Below are 21,440 nucleotides of genomic sequence, written 5' to 3'. Positions count from 1 at the left end.
ATAAAACCCAAGCCGTCAATGGTTTTTATTTCTGTACAGTGCTTTATGATCCCACTTATACCTTTATTGTGTGCAATAAAAATTCTCATTGATAATCCTATTTCTAATAATTCTGGCTTTTAAAAATCTTTCTCTTTTAGTGGATATTGTTTTCCTATTTATTTTATTTTCCAAAGGGACATTTCAAATGGAAAAAAATGCTACAGGGCTTCCAAATGAAATTCATTCTCTAACTGTCCAGATGTTCATTTCAATGCATGCATCATATAAATCTCAGCTGATGAGAATGGTAATGGCCCAGCTCAGTCTGTCTTATTTGGTGAACTCTAAAACAAGAAAAATAAATGTGCTCTTTTGGAGGCTATGTGAGTTTTAACAACTTAAGAAAAGAAAACACTTTTTTTGTATTTTGTTATTTGGATTTTGTGGACAATAAAATTAAGTTCCAACAATGGTCTTCTCATTATATAATAGACAAATATCATATGTTTCAAGAGGAAGTCCAAAAGTTTCCTTTGTAATGAGGCTATGTCTGTAAAAAGAGAAATAAAAACCCAAAGCCACCCCAAAATAAATTCCGAAATATAACCATTCTATTGCTTTTATTTTCTGAAGGCTTTGGTGGCAAAGGATGAGATAGTTAGGTAGCTTCACTGACTCAATGGACATAAATTTGAGTAAACTCCTGGAGATAGTGAAGGACAGGGAAGCCTAGCATACTGCAGTATGTAGCAACTGAACAAAAGCTGTATCCTTTCATTGTTCCTCACACATCTCGAGGATGGGCATACGTGATAATCTTCCATTTTTACACCTCTGAGGATTTAAATGCAATTATGCAAATACCTTGTTTGCTTTTTTATATCCTTTGAGAGGGGTTTCCCAGGTGTCGCTAATGGTAAAGAACCTGCCTGCCAGTGACGGACATGTAAGAGCCATGGGTTCGATCCCTGGGTCAGGAAGATCACCTGGAGAAGGTAATGGCAACCCACCCCAGCATTCTTGCCTGGAGAATCCATGGACAGAGGAGCCTGGCAGTCTAAAGTCTATACCGTCACAAAGAGTGGAACACAACTGAAGCAACTTAGCTTGCATGCACGCACGTTCTTTGAGAGACTGGGAGAAACCTTCAAACAAAGCCAATATGAGGAACACACAGCATCCCTGTTGCTGCGTTATCCATAAAACCATTTCCTTGGATTAACAAATATGGCTAGAAATCTTCAGAACTGATTCTAGAAGGGGCAAGTGCCCTTGATGCTACATGATTCAGTGCAGTTTTTCACTTCACTCTGGGGAGGAAGACTCAGAGTGGGATCTACCTGCTAACAGCTCCAGTGAGACAACCTGGAAACACTAGAGTTTCCTTAGAGCATCTGAGGTCCTGGGCCATCAGAACTGTGTGTTGTCAACAGAGGTGTGGTTCTGCATTGCTGATCTTTCACCAGGGCCTTTCCTCTAAAATACAGTATTTCCTATAGATGTGCTTGAGTGATGAGGTTCTTAACCTTGCTTATGTGTCTGCCTAAATCATCTACACAGTAACAGTTTAACACCTTCTCTAACTCACAAAGCCCAGAACTACAATGTTAACATTATACCCTAAAGAGAAGAATATTTTCAGGGAGCCCTTCTACTTTAATTCATGCAGGCTATCATAACAAGACATCACAGACCGGGTCATTTATAAACAGCAGAAATGTATTTCTCACAGTTTTGGAGGCTGGAAGTCTGAGATCAGGGTGTCAGCTTGGTTGTCTGAAGTCCCTTTGCCAGGACGAGACTTCTCTTGGTACCCTCACACGGCAGAAAGGGCCAGGGAGCTCCATGTGGCCTCTTTTATAAGGGCACGATATAAGGTACATGAGGGTTCCACCATCATGACCTACACCTCCCAAAGGCCCCACCTTCTAACACCAGTACCTTGCAGATTAGAGTGCTTCCCAGGTGATGCTAGTGGTAAAGAATTCAGCTGCAATGCAGGAGCCACAGGATATGAGGGTTTGATCCCTGGGTCAGGAAGATCCCCTGAAGGAGGGTGTGGCAACCCACTCCAGTATTCCTGCCTGGAGAATCCCATGGACAGAGGAGACTGGCAGGCTACAGTCCACAGGCTCCGAAGTGTTGGACACGACTGAAGCGATTTAGCATGTACACACGCAGAATAGCATGTCAGCATACAAATTTGGGAAGATCTAAACAATCACACCATAGCACCGCTTTAACATATCATCAATAACAAACACTAGTTCCTACATTATACTAGACACTAAAGTTAGCCATCATTTGCAGTACTATAGAATCATCAACACACCTCTAAGAAAAAATGTGATTATCTACTGATAACCTTCATTCACTGTATATGTGTCTTTGGCTATGCAAACTTAGTTTTCTATAGATGTATTCTTAAGGCATTTTATTTATACTGCATATCTCCTCCCCAAAGACTAGATTATAAACCACCCAAGTGCTAATACTGTGTCAAGAATCTATTTCTTTATAGCCTTTCTACAGTTCTTAATATAGTGACATGGACAACTTAAAATGTTAGTGACAAATGGCTAAGGCAATAGAACTGGAAACAAAAGATTTTTTTTTGCAAGAAGAGCTAGTAACTTTCTTGGCTAAAGGAGAAGCAACAAATCCAGTATTTATAATAATAAAGATTATTTACCATAAAGTGCATTTATTATCATATTATAACTTGGTTTCATTCAAGGAGTTAGCCAAGTGAAAAAGACTTTATGGTTTCATATACTGCCAAATTAGCACTGTCATTTAAAATTTTACATAAGAAGATCTTGAAAAATTTCCTGAAACCACTGAAATACCTTTAAAGGATAGAGTTAGTAATTTATCTTGTGGCATTAAAATTAAGTGTGTGGTTACAATCTGGCACAATGATATTTCCTGGATTAATCTCTAAGACTTTGGAACCATTTCAAAGCAGACTGTCCAAAGAAAAAGAGATGGACTGGAAGTCTTCTTTGGCCTAGTGATTATGTAACTCATAAATACAGCATAAAGATCATGGTCTTTGCATTTTTTTCTAGAAGCATTACAGCACATCTTGGAATTCCAGAATCTTCTCTCACAGATTTACAGTCCAGTGATCACTACTTTTGCTCTTAACTCAAACACCATTTGGTCTGCAGATACTGGCCCCCTCTGAGAACACTCTCTCCTGGAATAAGCATCCTCTAGACCCCTTCCCTTCCCTTGCTCCTCCCCAAACCCTCTCCTCCACTCTCCACCTGATTCAATTAAAAGTTTTGAGTGACTTTGGCATTTTCATTTTAACACCTTCCTCTACATGTCCAACGCATGATATTTTATTTTCAGTGTTTTTAAATCTCCACGTTTACTTGTTTCTCACATACTCATCTCATTAGCACTTTCTCCTGGCAACTCTCCATTTATATATGTACTACTTAAGCGTGAGACACTATTCTTCATTTCAACCTTTTTTTTTTTTTTATGGAGTGATAAAACCTGTCCCCAAATATTTGGGCTTATTCATGAACTTGGTGGACATCTTTATCTTCCCACATGAATAATAACTTTGTATTTTCAAGGTAATGTCCTGTTTATTGCAGAAAATAGTGTTGGAACACAAGCAATCTCACCACAAGTAAGTTAACCGCTCAGTGTGCTTCTGGAAACATTTTGGACAGAAGATTTTTGTCTCTCCTCCCGAGCTAACCAAGTTGATATCCTCCCTGGTCCAGAGGTCAGTGCATATAACTCCAGGGGCAAAGCTGGGTCTATTTGCAATCTGGCTCTGTAAATATTTAATAAAGAGTTTGAGAGGAGGCTGACTAGAGATCCATCTGTTAAGCTGCTGGAGATATACCAGACACCGTGAATTAACTACAGAATAGGTCCATTATATTTTCAGGGTTCGATAGAGGGCCAAAGATATGCAGCTGATCCCACATTCTGGGTAGACCAACACTGCAGTAGGAATGGAGCAGCGAAGTGGATGAATATAAACTCTCCTGCCAAATGAAGTGAATTCCTTGTGAAAAGCAGTTAACAATTCTCTGACCAGTTTAAAACAACACAAGGAGCTCTGATGTTCCAAAATCTCTACTTTCAAGCTAAGCTAAATTTTTCACTGTCTGATTTCATTTGCCAGTAGCTTCTGAGGATTGTCATTCCTCAACACATGAAAATCATGACAAGAGAAGGGCAGCAAACATAAGTTATTCATGTTGGTTAATAATTTTAAAAATCAAACACCCACAAATCAGACCACTGGGGTGATTTCTGACACACTATGAAAGATGCTTGTTTGTCTTTCAAAAAATTTAGAATCTTAGGATTTCTAATACATCATTACTAGTTCGTAAAAGGTTAACCTCCTTTGTCTCAACCTCCCTTAGAGAAAACAGGGCTATATTAAGAAGGTAGGTGAAGAGCAGAATATACTGATGCCATGTTCTATCTCTTTTAATTTTATATCCTGTTTTCCTTTAAAGAGATAATTTAAAATAGAAAGAAATGGGCTCAACTCTTACACTCACACTTTTTCCCCCTTGCATCCTAACTTCTCTCCCTTCCCCCACACTCGAATGTTGAGAAAGAAAAGCATATTGGTGAAAAGCAGCAACAGGTTCCTAGCTCTGCCCAAGCACCTTACTTTACTGCTTTCTTTTTTTTTTTAGGAGCCTTGTCCTCCAGATGCAAAAAGGAGTTGCATCTATTAGAAGAATCTCTTAAGGCAATTGTGTTGGAGGCGGAAGGGAAGAGACAAAACAGTGCTTGACATTGAGAAAATAAGGAAATGATGTCAGTCTCTCAACTGCATTCAGACTCACATGCAATGAAAGAGGAAATGAACTTTCTTTCCACCCCCACTCCCAACTTAACACGTGTGCACACACTTTCACATACACATGCATAGCAAATGTGCACTCACATACAGCATCACAGTGGCCTGAACACACAACACCTTCCACAGTGTTTATCAGGTGAGATAAGAAACCTATTTATCTCAGACAGACCATACCTGTATAGTCTATATATATAGATGTATCTCAAATGGATTATCTATGTGTATATATATATGTGTGTGTGTGTGTGTGTGTATCTGTGAATATATATATATATATTTATATATATAAAACCTTATTTCAAATAAGGAGGTCTATGTTCCCAGAGCACCATTCCTGTCCTATACTATATTGGTGTAAGCTTAACCAAAGCACCGTCAGTAAAGAATCTATTAGCATTTTGTACTTGCATAAAACACAGTTTTCATGCTATTTTATGGTCAAAAACTAAGACAATGAGCAAGTAAAGGAATTTCAATCCTTCATTAAAATATGTCTATGGAGCCACTGAATTATATTGCGTATTTAAATATACCTATTTTAAGAACAAATGTTCTACATTATAGGTGGAAACAGGTTTCCATCATTAAAGAATGATCACAGTTTCACTTTGTGCTTCCAAAGGATTACCACAAAGCTCTTTTCAGTATAGGATTTTAGAAAGCAAAGCTCATGGATAGGTACAGATCATACAATCCAAGAAACATCTGATTTAAAAATACAACCTGATTGACAAGGCATTAGAGCATTCAAAAAAATTTACAATTTAGCAGGATATCATTTTCAAGCTCTTTGCTATTTGTAAAGAAACATCTAAGTAATTATGCTATTATTAAAATTTTCCAGATCCAAATTCTATTAATGCTCAAGTTAGGAAGTAGGTAGGTTCATTAATATATTCCCCTCATATGTAAGATTATTCTACAAAAGTTATTGTAATGTGTAAGTGAATAACACAAAACAGTCATTTATGCAACTAGACCTGCCTCTGTTCTTTGCATTGAAGTGAAATAAAGTGAAGTCGCTCAGTTGTGTCCAACTCTTTGCGACCCCGTGGACTGTAGCCCATCAGGCTAGTCCGTCCATGGGATTCTCCAGCAAGAATACTGGAGTGGGTTGCCATTTCCTTCTCCAGGGGATCTTCCTGACCCAGGGATCGAACCCAGGTCTCCTGCATTACATGCAGACGCTTTAACCTCTGAGCCACCAGGGAAGTTCTTTGCATTAGGAAGTGTGAAAATGTGATTAAGCTCTTGAATTTCTCTTTTTAATCAGGTGAAAGTGAAATGAAAGTCGCCCAGTAATGTCCAACACTTTGTGACCCCTTGGACTATACACTCCATGGAATTCTCCAGGCCAGAATACTAGAGTGGACAGCCATTCCCTTCTCCAGGGGATCTTCTCAACCCAGGGATTGAACCCAGGTCTCTCACATTGCAGGCAAATTCTTTACCCGCTGAGCTACCAGGGAAGCCCTTTCTCATCAAAGGGAGAAAAATTAACTGCCTTTCCTTGTCAGGTTTCTGGACATATGAAGATACCAACTGAACAGCCCTCTGCTCCACTTTTAAATGTCCACACTAGATCAGTAACACAGCAAACCAATGCTACCTCTCTAAGAAGCCAGGCATGAGACCGCGTGCTTTTATGCACCTCTGGGGTTGGCCTTGCCACCAGCTGTAGACCCAGGTTGCTTTCTCACCAGGGTCTCTGACCAGGAGAGTTAAGATCACAAAAGTTTAATGTACTGGGGCTGAAAGTGGCCACAGAGGTCATTTAGTTCAACATTCTCACCTCAGGGATGAGGAAATGAGATCTACCCATCAAATGGCATGCCCCATGCAGTAAATTTCTGTACAAGTTTAGACTGAAACTCATGTTTCCAGACAACCAGTTCTCCAGAATCTCACCACGCAAAGCATAGCACTTATACTAGGAGTACTGGGGACGCATTAGAAATGAAGCCTCTGGATTTCCCTGGCAGTCCAGTGGTTAAGACTCCGAGCTTCCAATGCTGACTGTGTGGGTTCGATCTCTGGTTAGGGAACTTAGATCCCACATACCACACGGCATAGCTGAAAGAAAAAAAGAGAGAGAGAGAACGAAAGGAAAAAAGAGGAAAAAAAAAAAAAACCAGACTCTTATGACTTGCCCCAATCCTACTGTATTAATTGCAATTCTCCAAGTAAACAGGAACAATAAGGGATGTGTGTGTGTGTGTGTGTGTATGTGTGTTCCTAGAGACAGAGAGAGGGGTTTACAAAATTGGCTTGTGAGACTGTGGGAACCAACAAACCTGAAATCCATATGACCACTGGGTTAGAAACTTAGACAAAACTTCTGTCTTTCTATTACAGTCTTGAGACAGAATTCCTTTCTTCTTTGGAAGCCTCACTTTATGTTCTTAAGTGGCCCCCTTATTGGATTAGGTTCACCCACATTATTGATAGTAAACCACTTAAAGTCACCCAAGTGTAGATGCTAATCAGATCTACAAAATACCTTCACAGCAACATTTAGACTAAACAGCTGGGCACCATAGCCTAGACAGGCTGGCAGATAGTGTATTCATCATACTTAAGCTGAATCAGAATCTGCATTTTAACATGATCCCTGGGTGATTCATATGCACATTAAAGTTTGAGAAGCTCTGATTTAACTCTATGTAAATTTTGGAGATATCACAGCCCCAATTCTGTAACACAGAGAGACCCAATAGAACAGTTTATAAAGTAAGTTAGAAGCTTATTGCTCTCCCAATGAAAAGTTTGAGTGCTTAAGTCAAGGACAAGGAAAGAGATTTGACAGCCAGTAACCCAAGTCTCTTCTAACTTGTGGCTTTTCCATATTCAACACATAGTTTTCAAAGCATAGTCCAAGACACGTCTTTCCACCCTGGCCATCGTACCTTTGTTCTTATTAGCAGGAAGAGAGAAAAAGGACAATGTATAGAACACTCTTTTCGTTTAAGGACATGACCCAGAAGTTACATTCAACATTGATGCTCAAATCTTGTGGTCCAGAACTTGATCATAATAGCAATAATGTTGTAGTTGTACCCACAACTAGCTACAATAGAGGCAGGAGGATATAGAACTTTTACAGATTTTTCACTAATTCAAGACAAAATCAGTATGATTCATCAGAGTTCTGGAACTAAGCAAAGGAGGGAAGAACAGTTATTAAACAACAGCTAACCATTTCTGCCACTTACGTTGCACCTGCAAACACGTTTGGGACTGCAAATGAAGAGGCAGAGGGAAGGAGGAGAGAGAGGGCGCATCTTTCCTGCTTTCTCTTGTTACAGGGAGAATTGAACCCGATGTAACACTGGATGACGAGGAAATAAAGAGTGATGCCAGCTTCTACGGTCCTTGTGTTGATTGACTACTTCCTCGACATGGAGTTGCTCTTGACCATTGCAACCAGAATGTACGTTTCCCTTGTCCCAAGGAAGTAGCAGTGGTGGAATAAGGAGCATTCTACACTCTGGCTCTTTTTCTGCTTCAGCACTTCCATCCCTTCCCTGCCACATAGGGGTGACTCATTTCTCCCTGTTTTCAAGGCCAAGAAGGGGCATAAAAGAGCAAACAGCTTTAGCCAAAGTGTCTTCTTTTCTTTTTCAATCCTAGTAACTCTCATATTCCACGGCTGGGGAGAAAAGCATGTAGAGCCACTTTCAATGTTCATATTGACCACAGAACTCTTTGCTATTTCCTTTCCAGGGGCCTGAGGTTGTGTCTTTGGGGGTAACTGAAAAGTATTCAGAGGTATGGTTAGGGATGGTTTTATATGGGAGAGTTATGCTTGTCTAAGTATATTTTCATTTACTTGATGAAAACAGCTTTACACAAAAAATTATTTAAAGCAGAACAAAAAAATTGTAAAGATATATCATCTTCTCTGTGCTACTACCTCCTTCAATATCCTACGTACGTAAAGTCCCTTCAGAGACCAAGAAGGCATATTGTGCAGAATTGGCTGTAACCAAGGTAACAAAACATTGTTTCTTTGTATCAGCTTTTAAGACCAAAAAAATCACTGCTATACTGAATGTTCCTTTGTAATAATGTTTGTTGCTATGATGTTTACCTTCCTTTTCCAGATCTAGGTTATGTCAGGTTGTTCTCTTCCAGGTACTAACTATAGCGTTAAACAGACAGATAATTAGAAGCACTTGGATTATAGGCCAAATCATTTGGTGGCTGTAAATAAGACTATACCTCTGACAGGATTATACTTACTTTCATGTCTCTATGAAAAAGTATTTATTAATGAATATAACTGAATATCAGTTAACTAATACCGATGAATTGATTATATGGTCCAGAAGCATATATGCATACAAAAAGAGTGATATACAGTTATAAGACACTGCAAATAACTTGAAAGTTTATCATTGTTTATAAAACTATTTGATACCTTTCTTGCCATTGAGTCATTAATAATATGAAAATAGAGCAAGACAAACCATCCTGAATCTTTTGTACACTTGTAAGAATACAATGCCTCCCAAAGAAGGTACACACACTTCTTAATATATTAAGTGTTCTTTTCCCTTATACGAGAGCTTCACTTAGATGTTCAAAACTGCTTTATAAACATTTTTAATGTTCATGACAGCAGAGCTCAGTAGCATCTGGAATTCTGTGACATCATGTCCTCCCACGAAATTTTATCTTCAAAGTTTCAGTTTGATAGGAATCTCTGACCAACAGGACATGCTGGTACAGTTCCCATAACTGCATGGATCCCATGTTACCTTTTAAAAATATTGTTACTTTGTGCAAACTTGACTCAGAAAGGCACAATAAGTATTACTACTTTGGGCTGCAAAATGTGTGTGTGTATCTGTGTGTGTCTGTGTGCGTGTGTTTAATCAGTAGGGTTTACAGTTTATCGCAACACAAAATCACAAATGTCTATTGTCAATATCTCTAATGTAATAATTGTTTTACTTTCATTAATTTAAACAATGGCCATTTTTTACCTTGGAAATTAATAGTTATAAAATTTTTTGCCTACTAGCTAAAATTTGGAGAAAATATGCAAAAATACCAAAGAGGTGCTAGCTATGGAATCTCAGGCCATAAAAAGTAACTTTCCTTCTATATTTCAAAAGAAACCAACATTTTCTTACAGTTTGAGAGGAAGGAAAATCTAAGTTGTTATCATGGTGCTCCCAATTTACTCTGGGAGCATGTCTTACTCAATCTGCTTCTCTTATATTTTTTCTTACATTAGGGAGAAATTGCTGCTCTGAGGATCTGAATTTCTATTCCCTGGGACTGTGTTTCCCATATGCCTCTGTTTAACGAGAATAATTTCCAGTCCCAGTCAGGAAATGAAAGCATAGGGCAGTGTAATGAGCATGTGATTGAATTTTTCCAATAGTATAGACTTATTAGCTCTAAAATTTTGCAGATTTACATTAACTTTTTTCTACCTCATGATATTTGCCCTGTAGCTCATGAATTAGATTTTTTATCCAACTTCACAGATGTCATTTGGTTTCAGACTTAGACATTTTCTAGAGATTCAGCAGAGAAGCTACAATTACTTTCTTAAAGCAGGAATTTTCACTCTTCTTTTTCCTTCAAGATAATTTTAAGAAGATATTCAGTCATAATACAACTTAATCTGTATTCTCAACTATTTAGAAGAAAACATTGATTAACAATATTGAAGAAACCTGTCTGAAAACAGTACTGCATGGAACACAGCTCAATGGTCTCTTTAAAACATTAAGTTTTGTCAAATACATTCTAGTTTTGGCCATTACTATAATCAATGGTTATTGATTTTCTCATTGATGTTAAGGAAGAAGAAAGATTTCATGATTTTTATTTATAAAACCAAACTACATCTAGCTCTGAGTCCTACCAGCATGTATAGTAAAAAACCAATCATATTTGGGAGGTGGGTGCTCCTATGTAAGAGTCTCTCCACTTGAAGCCATCATGATCTAGTGCTGTGCTGGCAACTCCACCACTCCCAGCCTCTGCCCTTCACATAACCATCTTGACCCTAGGACAATTGCCCAGGTCTCAAAGCAGTGTCTTTGGCAACTTGATACCATGCCTCCATCCACCTCTGGGTCCCACCAGCAAGCTGGCATTGCCCACGTACTTAACACCCTCTTCATTCTTGTAATAGAAGGCCACAATCCCACACAGGTTGGCCTTGCTTGCACTTCTTCCAGCAGAGACCCACCATCTTTCAGGGCTGGAAAATTCTGGCTGCGAACTCAGTGAGCTTGGGTTTTCCAAAAACAGTAACAATAAGAACTAAACTCAATAATAATACTATATGTGGGCAGTTCAAATGATTAAGTTGTTTAGCAATCACAACCTGAGGAAAGATGTCCCCTGGAGGAAGAAATGGCAAACCACTCCAGTGTTCTTGCCTGAAAAATCCCACGGACAGAGGAGTCTGAAGGGCTACAGCTCATGGGGTTGCAAGAGTCAGACGCAACTGAGGGACTAAACACAAACACATTTTACAAATGAGGTTATTAAGGCACAGAGAATTTAGGTGACTTGTCATTAAGCCAGGAGGAGAAGAACAAGAATTCAAATCCACACATTCTGGCTCCAGGGTCTGTGTTCTTAGCCACCATATAATACTGCCTGTCCATATGGCAATCTGTTCACCTTTTCCTAAGTAGGATAAGTAATCACTGGCTTCAGTCTATAAAGGTTTGATTGTATAGAGTGGTGACTGAGGTTGAGTAATAAAAGATGTGTAAAGAAAAATACTTGTTATATTTACTCCTTCATGAAATTGCTCCAGGAAAAAGTAAACTACTGTCAAATTCTCAGTCAGGTTATTTTGCCATAAATATGATACTCACATTATAGCAGGGACATTCAGTAAGATGTATTTTCTATATTTTCATCTCTAAGTGTTCTGCTCTTCCACATGCATCCTATCCACTAGATAATTCAGTGGGGAAATGACCAATATCCAATATAGTTGTCAACTGAGTTTGGTTTAACAGTTTAAATACTCTAAGTATGTCCAATCTATTGAGTTAATTATCCAAATTCTACTTCTGAACCCTCCCTCTTTGACATCTTTGTAAAATGGAGTCCAGGTATTTCTGAAAGGGACTCATGTGACCTATCAGTAGAGGACTTGGCATCCCCTACCTTTGCTTTACATTTACTTACCATTCAGTAGCTAATGAGCTTTGAAATGTTACTGGTCTTATATTTGAATTTTTGTAGCATGTACTGGTGCTATTTGAAGCCAGATCCACTCATGGCATCTCTCCCTCTGTCTCTGCTTGGCTATAGCCCAGGAGCTGAATCCTGGATACCAATGTCTCACAGGAGCTCTCTAAAACCCTCTGGAACATTACATTTTTCATCATGTCCTTGGCCTAGGTGGGCCACCCTTATGATTTATATTCATAAAAAAATATATAAGTTTTACTATAGTATTGTCTTGCTGCAGCCATTGCAGACTCAGGAGGAGGCTTGTTGACTCTCCATTCAGTGGTCAGGCTACATAGAACAAAGGGAGGTAAAATGGAGAAGTAAATTAGATTCTCCCTTTCTCTTTTTCTGTACTCTCTTAATCCTACTTAAGGTTAAACTTCAGTGCTGGTATGGAACCTCCTGCCCAAGACCCTCCCCATAGGGCATCAAATTGATGAAAGGATGAAAACTTCCACATATATACTCTCTATGCTGTGATAATATTCATATATATTGTGTATAATTTATATGTGGATGCATTACAATTAATATTTTAGTCTTATCTCAGCCTCCACGAAGTCAAATTATGATTTAATGATATATTAGGAGAATTCCCATACTGCTTAATGATTCTTCAAATAGATATATTTACTGATTGCCCACTTCCTAAGTTGACAGCATTCTGAATGGAATCATGTTTTACTGCCTAACAGAATGCAGTTCAACAAATTGTCATTATCGTTCTCTTTTTTTTTAGTACCCTACTGTTGAGACTATCATACAGAATAATTTATTGAGATAAGATAATGTCATGAAAACAGCAGAAGCTTTGAAAACAGGTAAAAACTTGAGTCCCAATCTTGTCTCTTCAGCTTGTTCCCAATGGCAAAGAAGACTTCTACTCTGTCTCTTTAAAGTATAAATTGTTAGCATAAATGAGGAGGGTTTTATTGAAAATTAAATGTGATAAATATATAGGGAAGCTCAATTTGAAAATAAAGCCCACATAGAACATAAAATATTAAACATTAAAAAATGTTAATGTAAAGGGGTAACTCTAGAAGAAAGCACTGAGTCTATCAATGGGAAAAATGAGGGCCAAATCTCAAGGCTGAAAGGGTATAGATAGAGGGATGGATGAACAGATAGATAGACAGACAGACAGACATCTCCTGCAGGTACTGCTCTCTGGAGAACCCTGACAAACACAGTGATACGCAGGATGAAGACAGGTGTTGACAGTTACGCCGCAGGCGTGTATGGAGGCCATACAGAAGAAGAAATAACCTTGCAGAAGCTATGGATAGCCCTGCGTTCTGCTTTTGTCCTTTCTCAATTGCTGGGAACTCTCGTTGCTCACATGTGATCCCAGAAGTAATGTTTGGTAATAGAGCAAAGACGCTGAGGCCCACGGACACACCAAGTCATTCACAGTAGCTTCGATTTCCTCACAGGAAAAATGGAAGCAGGGCTGGAAGGACTGGAGATGATGTCTGTGCGGGGCCTTACACATACTAGGTGCTACATGAGTCATGCTTCTAACTATTTCCGTGTTCACAAAAGAAAACATTCTCCACCACATCAGCCAAAATAAATGAAATAGATACTTTGGGGAAAAAGATGGTGGTTTTAACGGACAGTATTCAGCTTTCATATGTCGTTTGTAGGCAAAATCATTGCTGTTCCTAAACTTTAATTTTTATTTTCCAGGAGGGCTTGTAAAGGATGAGAATGAAGCAAGATGGGCTGTCCAAAATAATGGATATTTCTGGTGAGTGTGACAGAATCCTGCCAAGCTATGTGAGAAACTCCTAAAATAATAACCTTCACTCCCTCTACTGCAAAAATGGAAATATTTATTGTTGTCGTTACCACCACAATTATTGTTATTGCTATTTTTGGAATCCCCCGCCAGACCCATTCATCCCTAAGGGGATTTAGTGGTTTGTGTTCCACGTCTGTACAGTCCACCTGGCAAAGCCAAGAGCACTTTCACCTTTGCTTCTGCCCAAACTGAATTTGCAGCTTTCCATCACAACGAAGAAGCCACCTGCCCGGTGGTCCGATCCTGCTCAGCTGTGAAGTCAGTCACTTGGTTTCCTGAGTGATGAGCCTCAGACTCATCATTTACTCATCCATCTCTCTCTACCCATTTTTCTCAGCTGCAGTCAATACCCTTGACTATCACACCTGCTCAAATTCTTCTAAATCCCTTTTCTCTCCTCCCTGCCAGCTGCAACTGTCTTATTTTAAGACCTGAATAAAGAAAAAGTCTTAAGAGACTTTTCACTATCAACATTAAGGAGGATGTATGAGATAAATGATCCTTGGCCCAAATAGCACTGTTTTTAAATTTTTTTTTTTTAGATTGAGAGTCAACCCACAGTATGAGAGACTTTGGAATACTAACATAACAAGAAACTCTCCTAATATTAGATAAACTTTGAATATCCTTTAATTACTTTTTTTCTTATAGTCAATCCCTCCCCCATACCTCCCTTTTCTTTGATTTTTTATTTCTTTCATTCTTCTTTATTTATCCTGGGCACCACTTGGCACACTCTAAAAGGCAACCATTATGTCTTACTCAACAAGGTCTGCTCAAACAACTAAAATGCTGTATCAACCATAATAGTATTTGCTTTAAATGGTAACTAAAGATTCTGAAAATGTTATTCACTCAGTTGCATCTGACTCTTTGTGACCCAATGGACTGCAGCCCACCAGGCTTCTCTGTCCATGGAATTCTCCAGGCCAGAATACTGGAGTGGGTAGCCATTTCCTTCTCCAGGGGATCTTCCCAACCCAGGGATCAAACCTGGGTTTCCTGCATTACAGGCAGCCTCTTTACCATCTGAGCCACCAGGGAAGCCCAACGAAATATTTTGCCTTATAAGAAAGAAAAAGATGTGAGACAAACAGTAATGCCATAGCTCTCATGTTAAGAGAATACATAAATCAACCACTAATCTAAGTTCTGGAATTGAAGGCTATCTTCAAAGACAATCCCAAAGGATAAGCAAAGAAGATAGTTTAGTGTATACTAGAGGTCACCTAGCCTGAAAAACAATAAAGATGTTATTATCGTTATACACATCACAAAATGGGGATTATTGTAATAATTATGAAAGATTCTACCTCTAGTGATACCTTTAAAAGCCTCACTTTGGCAAAGTGGAAAAGAGGAGAAATTATCTTCTCACCTTACAATCAGTTTCAGACATTTGGAGGGAAAACGGAGCAGAAGCTATGGGCACCATGCCCGTATATGCCAGCCCTCACACTTTAGTGCATGCTGGCTGGACTTGCAGCTATCAGCACCGGTATTTCTTTGCCTGAGGGCTTTCTTAAGCCATCAAAGGTTGCTTTGCCTGTGCAGCATTCTGGATCTATTTGGTTATTAACTTCCCCTGGGAGTCGCCTCCAACCAAATAATGAAAGGAATTGGTGTATAAACACCCTAGCAACTTTATCCCTTGTATAGAATAACTTGAAGGTATATGCTCTGCATCAACTTTCAGGGTTTCCCCAGCAGGATTAAGCTGTAGTGAACCACAGCAGTGGGAGCCTTGATAATGTACATTTCATTGTCTGCTTTGCCTCATCTCATTTCTTCATTCTTCTACCATTGCTTTCTTCCCTTTCCAGATCAATTTTTGTACACTAATCTATATCTTGAGATCTGTTTCCGAAACACACCAAGACTCTAACCATCCCTTCTACCAAAAAAAAATAAAAAGGAACTAATGGATAAATCAAAAGTACTGAAAGTTCTAGGATAAATTAATCTTTGAATTCAGTTCAGCAAATAATTATTGTGCACCTCCTGTGTCAGGAACCATGCAAAGAAGAACAGCACTTAAATCTTGATTGGAAGGAGACCACTAATTTCAATAGTAGACAATTACTGAATTGTTTTTTGAAACACAGTAATCAGTGCATCCAGAAATAGCTATTAAGCCCAGAACAGGAAGCCTGTAAATTCTGTCAGTGTGGAACTGTGAAATAACGGAAGACTTGCCAAGGAGGAAAGACTTGATCTAGTTTTCCCAGGTGGACGTAGAAAGGGGAATATCACACGAAGGGGGCAAATCCATAGTACAGCAAGGATCTTATCTTATCCTCTAAGGTAAGAATGTAGGGAAGACCTTGGAGAGGCTGGGTAATACAGTGGTTAACAGCACAACCATTGAAACTGGACTGTCTGAGTTCAAATCCCAGAATTTTTATTTATTGTCTGTGTGACCTTGGGCAAACCAATTCATCTCTCTGAGCCTCAGTTTACTCATCTATAAATTAAAATGCCTATGTACTACCCTTCTTTTTCATTTAGAAAATTTAATATAGGTAAAAGGCTTAGGAAAGTAACTGGCATATTGAAAGTGCTGAATAAATGATAATTGTGATTTATTATCATGGCTGGTTAATTCAGAGGGAAAGAAATAGGAGATAAAGTTGGCAAAGTAGACAGGAGACGAATCATGCAAGGTTTTATATTCCACATGAGGGAATTCTTTATCTCTGAGGTTTAGAGTTAGCAAACTACATACAAGCCACTGGCAAAATCCAATCTACCCCTTGTTTCTGTAAACAAAATTTTACTGGAATATAGCTACATTCACCAATTTTTATATTGTCTGTGACTATTTCATGTTACAATGAGCTGTTGTGACATTCCATATGGCCCACAAATTCTACAATACTAACCTTTTGATCTTTAACAGAAAAAAAATTGCCAACCCCAGCCATAGGTGCAAAGAAGCGACTTACAGAGTAAAGGATGCATTGTATGGAGTAAATGTCTTCAGGCAGAATAAGATGGTCATTCCATAGGTCAAGGCTAAAGTTGATAAGGTGAATAAATCAGATTTCAAAAAAGGGAGGGTTTGGTATAAAGATGAAGGAGGAATATATTGGCAGTTGACAGTGAGTCTAGTTAAACTTGCAGACTACAAGGCATGCCTGCTGCTGCTGCTAAGTTGCTTCAGTCGTGTCCAACTCTGTGCGACCCCATAGATGGCAGCCCACCAGGCTCCCCTGTCCCTGGGATTCTCCAGGCAAGAACACTGGAGTGGGTTGCCATTTCCTTCTCCAATCCATGAAAGTGAAAAGTGAAAGTGAAGTCGCTCGTCGTGCCCGACTCTTAGCGACCCCATGGACTGCAGCCTACCAGGCTCCTCCGTCCACGGGATTTTCCAGGCAAGAGTACTGGAGTGGGTTGACATTGCCTTCTCCGGGTATGCCTAGCCTATAGATAAATTTTAACTACTCCATAGTGTTCATGTATTTTAAATTTGCTGTCAATGTTTAAAGTAGAAAGATATCACCAATGAAACATGAATACCTATGTTCTTTGGAAAAACTGGAAGATCTAGCAAGTTTGGTGGAAGGCAGCTGCCGTGTTTACAAGAGACATTTATTTTTCAATATGTTGCATCCTCCACTATTTCCTATCATATTACAGTTGGGTCAGCTTCTTTAATGTCATGAACATGTTGAGTCTGAGTCCTCTAGAATTCAAAAGTGCTACATCCTGCCACTTATGGCCACAAGGGCATGGAGTACAGGAAAAGGAGCAGTTTCCTCTCAAAACAGATATAATAGAAACAGTGGCCTTGAAGGACAGCCAGATTTTGGTAAGAACAAGTGAGAAGAGAGTACCACCTGAAGAAGTTGAGGTGTGAGCCAATTTTTTTATGAAGGAAAGGTTTACCATGACAGAGGGGAAAAATGGTTAAGAGAAATTGAATGGAGAGTTGAAGGGGTGTAGGCTCACAGCAGGATAAAAATAACTGAATAAACAAGGATTGGTAACCAGAAATATTGCATTTTGTCTGATGCATGAGGTTGACTAAAGGTGAGAACCATGGAAGGAGCTGATTGGCTGCAGAGTCCCCAGCTTTTTTTGAAAATTGCTATGGTGTTACAGCCAGCTGTGGGTAGGTTAGGGTCAGTGTTGTCACAGATCCTGTCTACAAATCTGTCCAAGTTAATCAGAACCACCTTTAGGCTCAATCAGAGTCATAATGAGGTCTCTTTCAAGCAAGCCCTAGGGAAAAGTGCTGAATTGGTTCAGTTAAATGGTATCTGGGGTTTCTCTGAGCTCTAAGATTATATATTTCTAACTTTACAAATGGAGGAGAAGTCATCTAAAACTATAAGTGCCTTAAAAGGAAGCTAGGATCTCAAGATTCTTCCCTTCTCTCCTGCTTCTTAAGGAATAGATAACTCTGAGCACCTTGGTGGACTTTGTATTAATACATAGAAAAGTATTGTCCCAATGTACCTGCAGATGTTGGTCTTCTCATCTTGCATCCTGGTCCTTAATATGCCTTCTTCTATTTTTCCCTTAATTTTTCTTTGTTTTTCTGTCCTTTTAATCTCAGGAGTCAGTTATCTACTAAAAAATAAAATAGGGAATATAGTGAATGGGAAAATGTCATTAAAACTCTCAATATCTACCCTTTTCAATATCTATTATTACCTTTTTTACCATAACAGAGAGGAATGCTTTGTAGGTCCCATATAATAGAACATTCATTCCTATCCTTCAGCATTTGTCCCAGAAAAATTCTATAAAGTTGTATTTTTATTCTATGAGCTGTTGGGAATAGTCATGTGGGAATGTCACCTTTCACTCACATCTACCCAGACACTGCAAGAGAGGAACCAACCTTGATCAGGAAGAAAAATCCAAGACTTCAAACTACTTAATAGGCTTACCCTATATGCTTGAGAAGAAAGGACATTTTTAACATCTGCATTCTTGGTTGAAGGTGATTCTTTATCCATAGTGAAACATTTTACATTTCAGAAAGAAACGAAACTGCAGAGAATGACGATGCAGATAGCGAGAGTGATGAGGTTTAGTAAATAAATTCATGTAAATTCCTTCTCTCAGGAATTTTCAAGGGGGCAAGAAGTGGAGTACAGGTGGCATTCAAAGAAATCCTTAAAAATAGACAAGAAAATGAAAATAATAGTAACCCTTATTCAATTAAGAGAAAGCTTATAAAGTGATATTTCTCTTTTATATGAAGAGTCATTCTGGTCTGTGCTCTGGGAGAAGAATCTACTTGGAAATTTTAATAGATAAGTAAGAATTATAGAGGACTTTCCATAAGTTAGTGAACATGGCACTCTTTAGTGTTTTATAAAGTTGATTTCCCACAAGTGTTAAGAAAAGAGGAAGGAAAAGATGAGACAGAAAATACAAGTCCCTAATGACCCTTCTTCTGACCCTCAAATACAAGGAGAGGATGAGAAAGCACAGTTAAGCCATCATCGCTCAAACGTCTGCTAGAATTAGAAGTTCTCCACTTAGTGGAAAAAAGGAAAGCTCTGAGTTTATATTTAGATTTCTTAAATCCAAAAAAGAATAGAGTACAGAGATTATTTTTTTCTTCTTTTTTCCTACCTTTCTTTCTTCTGTTTATTTTTTTCAATTATGATTTCAACTCACAATCTTTTAAAATGATAATATATATGTATTTCCTCATCTTTTTCTAGACATTAAAAAAATGCCCCACTGGGAAAGAACTTGATGTAATTCTTCTTTAAGAGTGTAAGGAAAGAAGTCTTCCTTTATAATATAAAATTGGCTGTCTACTTAGCATGAGTCAAGTTAAAAATTGTGCTTGCTCTGTGTGTTACCACCCTCTCAACTATGAAAAAATTCAAGAGATCAAAACACCCATTTATTTTCTCCACTAGACACAGAGGTCAAGATCCAATGGTGTGTCACAATCTGTTGCAAGCTCTGTTGCAAGTAATTTGTTACTATTAATAGTTCAAAGTTTGCAAATGATTTACTTTTGTTTGTATGTTAGAGGGAAGTCAAGGTTATCCTGAAATGTCACTCTCACTCAGCTGCAATTCTGATATCCTTCTCTGAAGAGAGAAGGGGAGGCTTTCTTAACCAAGATGCCAGAGAGTGGATGTCATCCAGTGTTTGCTTCTAGAGGTAAAAAGGTTAAGACCACTTCATCAGATTTAGGGAAGACAGCAAAATATATTGTAGACACTGAAAGCAAGGTGCATCTGAAAGTGAAACTAGAAAATCAATGGCAAGATGTATGTATTCAGAGACATATACAGTTATTCCCAAGAATCAGGTGTGTGGGGCCATGCATGAGAGAAAGTCCAGGCATCTCTTCTGGGTATTAGTGCATCATGCCCTAAGTAAGTAAATATTTGAATGACTCAATGTCCCTTGCTCTGAATGATGTGCTCAGAAAGGGCCTTTCTGAGTCTTATTTGGTTTTATATGGTTTTATTTTTTCTTCAAAGAGTGTAACATTTAAGGCCTTTGGCACGTATAATTTAGTCATAAATTAAGAACTTAGAATTCCGGTCTTATGATCAAATGAAATGTATTGACATTCTGGTTTGTTCCAGATCCTGTGCTAGGTACTAAGTTCACACAGATTCTTAGGAAAGAGTATTCTCAAGAAACTTCCCATGAGAAATTAATTAATGTGAGTTTGTTCCAGAAAGGTCAATATACTCCCTCTATGTACTCAGAAAATCATGTTTATGAGCCTACAAAATCAAGGAACAGACTGAGTTGTGGTGAATCCATCAGATGAAATAACATCTAATGAAGCCTCATGAGGACCAAACAACTGATTTCAACTGAAAAAAATCCCACATCACAATTCTCTTTGTGTATATATAAAGTTTCAGTCATTATGGAAAGTCATTGTCACTGAGCTAAAACTCAGATGATCTGAGTCCATTAGCTTATTAGCTCTAATGACTGTAAATAAGTTAACATCTTTGAGACTTGTTTTCTTACCTACAAAATGAGACGAATCATTCTTCCCATTACTCCACTCTGATGTGGTGAAGATGGAATGCATGGACAGAAGCAGGGGACCAAATTCTACTCCAACATAGAGTTGTAATTAGTAACCATTGCATGCCAAGTAGAGTGTTAGACGATTTCCCCATGTTCTCACTTTTAACCTTCACAGCAACTCTCGCTTTAGGCATTATTGCCTTAAAAGTTGACTTTCTCTAGGTCACATGAAGTCGTGGCAGAGCTAGAATTTTGAAAACCCAACTGTCTGTCTGCAGGGTGCATGCCTCCATCACTTCACCCTGCTTATGTCATACCTGAGTCAATTATGTGAAACATCTTTGAAAACTGGAAGCTGTTCTACTGTTACCATCCCAAGCCAATGATCTGAGAGTGAAAATGTCCCGTAACTCACTTGCTCTGTTCCTTTGCTCATGGCAAGTTTTCCACTTGAAGTATTTTGTTTTTTTTTCCCCCGTGATTAATTCTTACCCATTCTTCAAGCTGACTATATTCTCTACACAAAGGTGATCTTTCCTTCTTATAAAATCTGATATATCTATACTATTTCACTGTCACATACAGTTACTATGTTATATTTTT

Source organism: Bos grunniens, chromosome 9, assembly GCF_055505025.1.
Source record: "Bos grunniens cultivar Pamir isolate PY7600 chromosome 9, Bosgru_T2T1.0, whole genome shotgun sequence".
Classification (NCBI taxonomy): Eukaryota; Metazoa; Chordata; class Mammalia; order Artiodactyla; family Bovidae; genus Bos; species Bos grunniens.
This window is presented reverse-complemented; position numbering follows the sequence as displayed.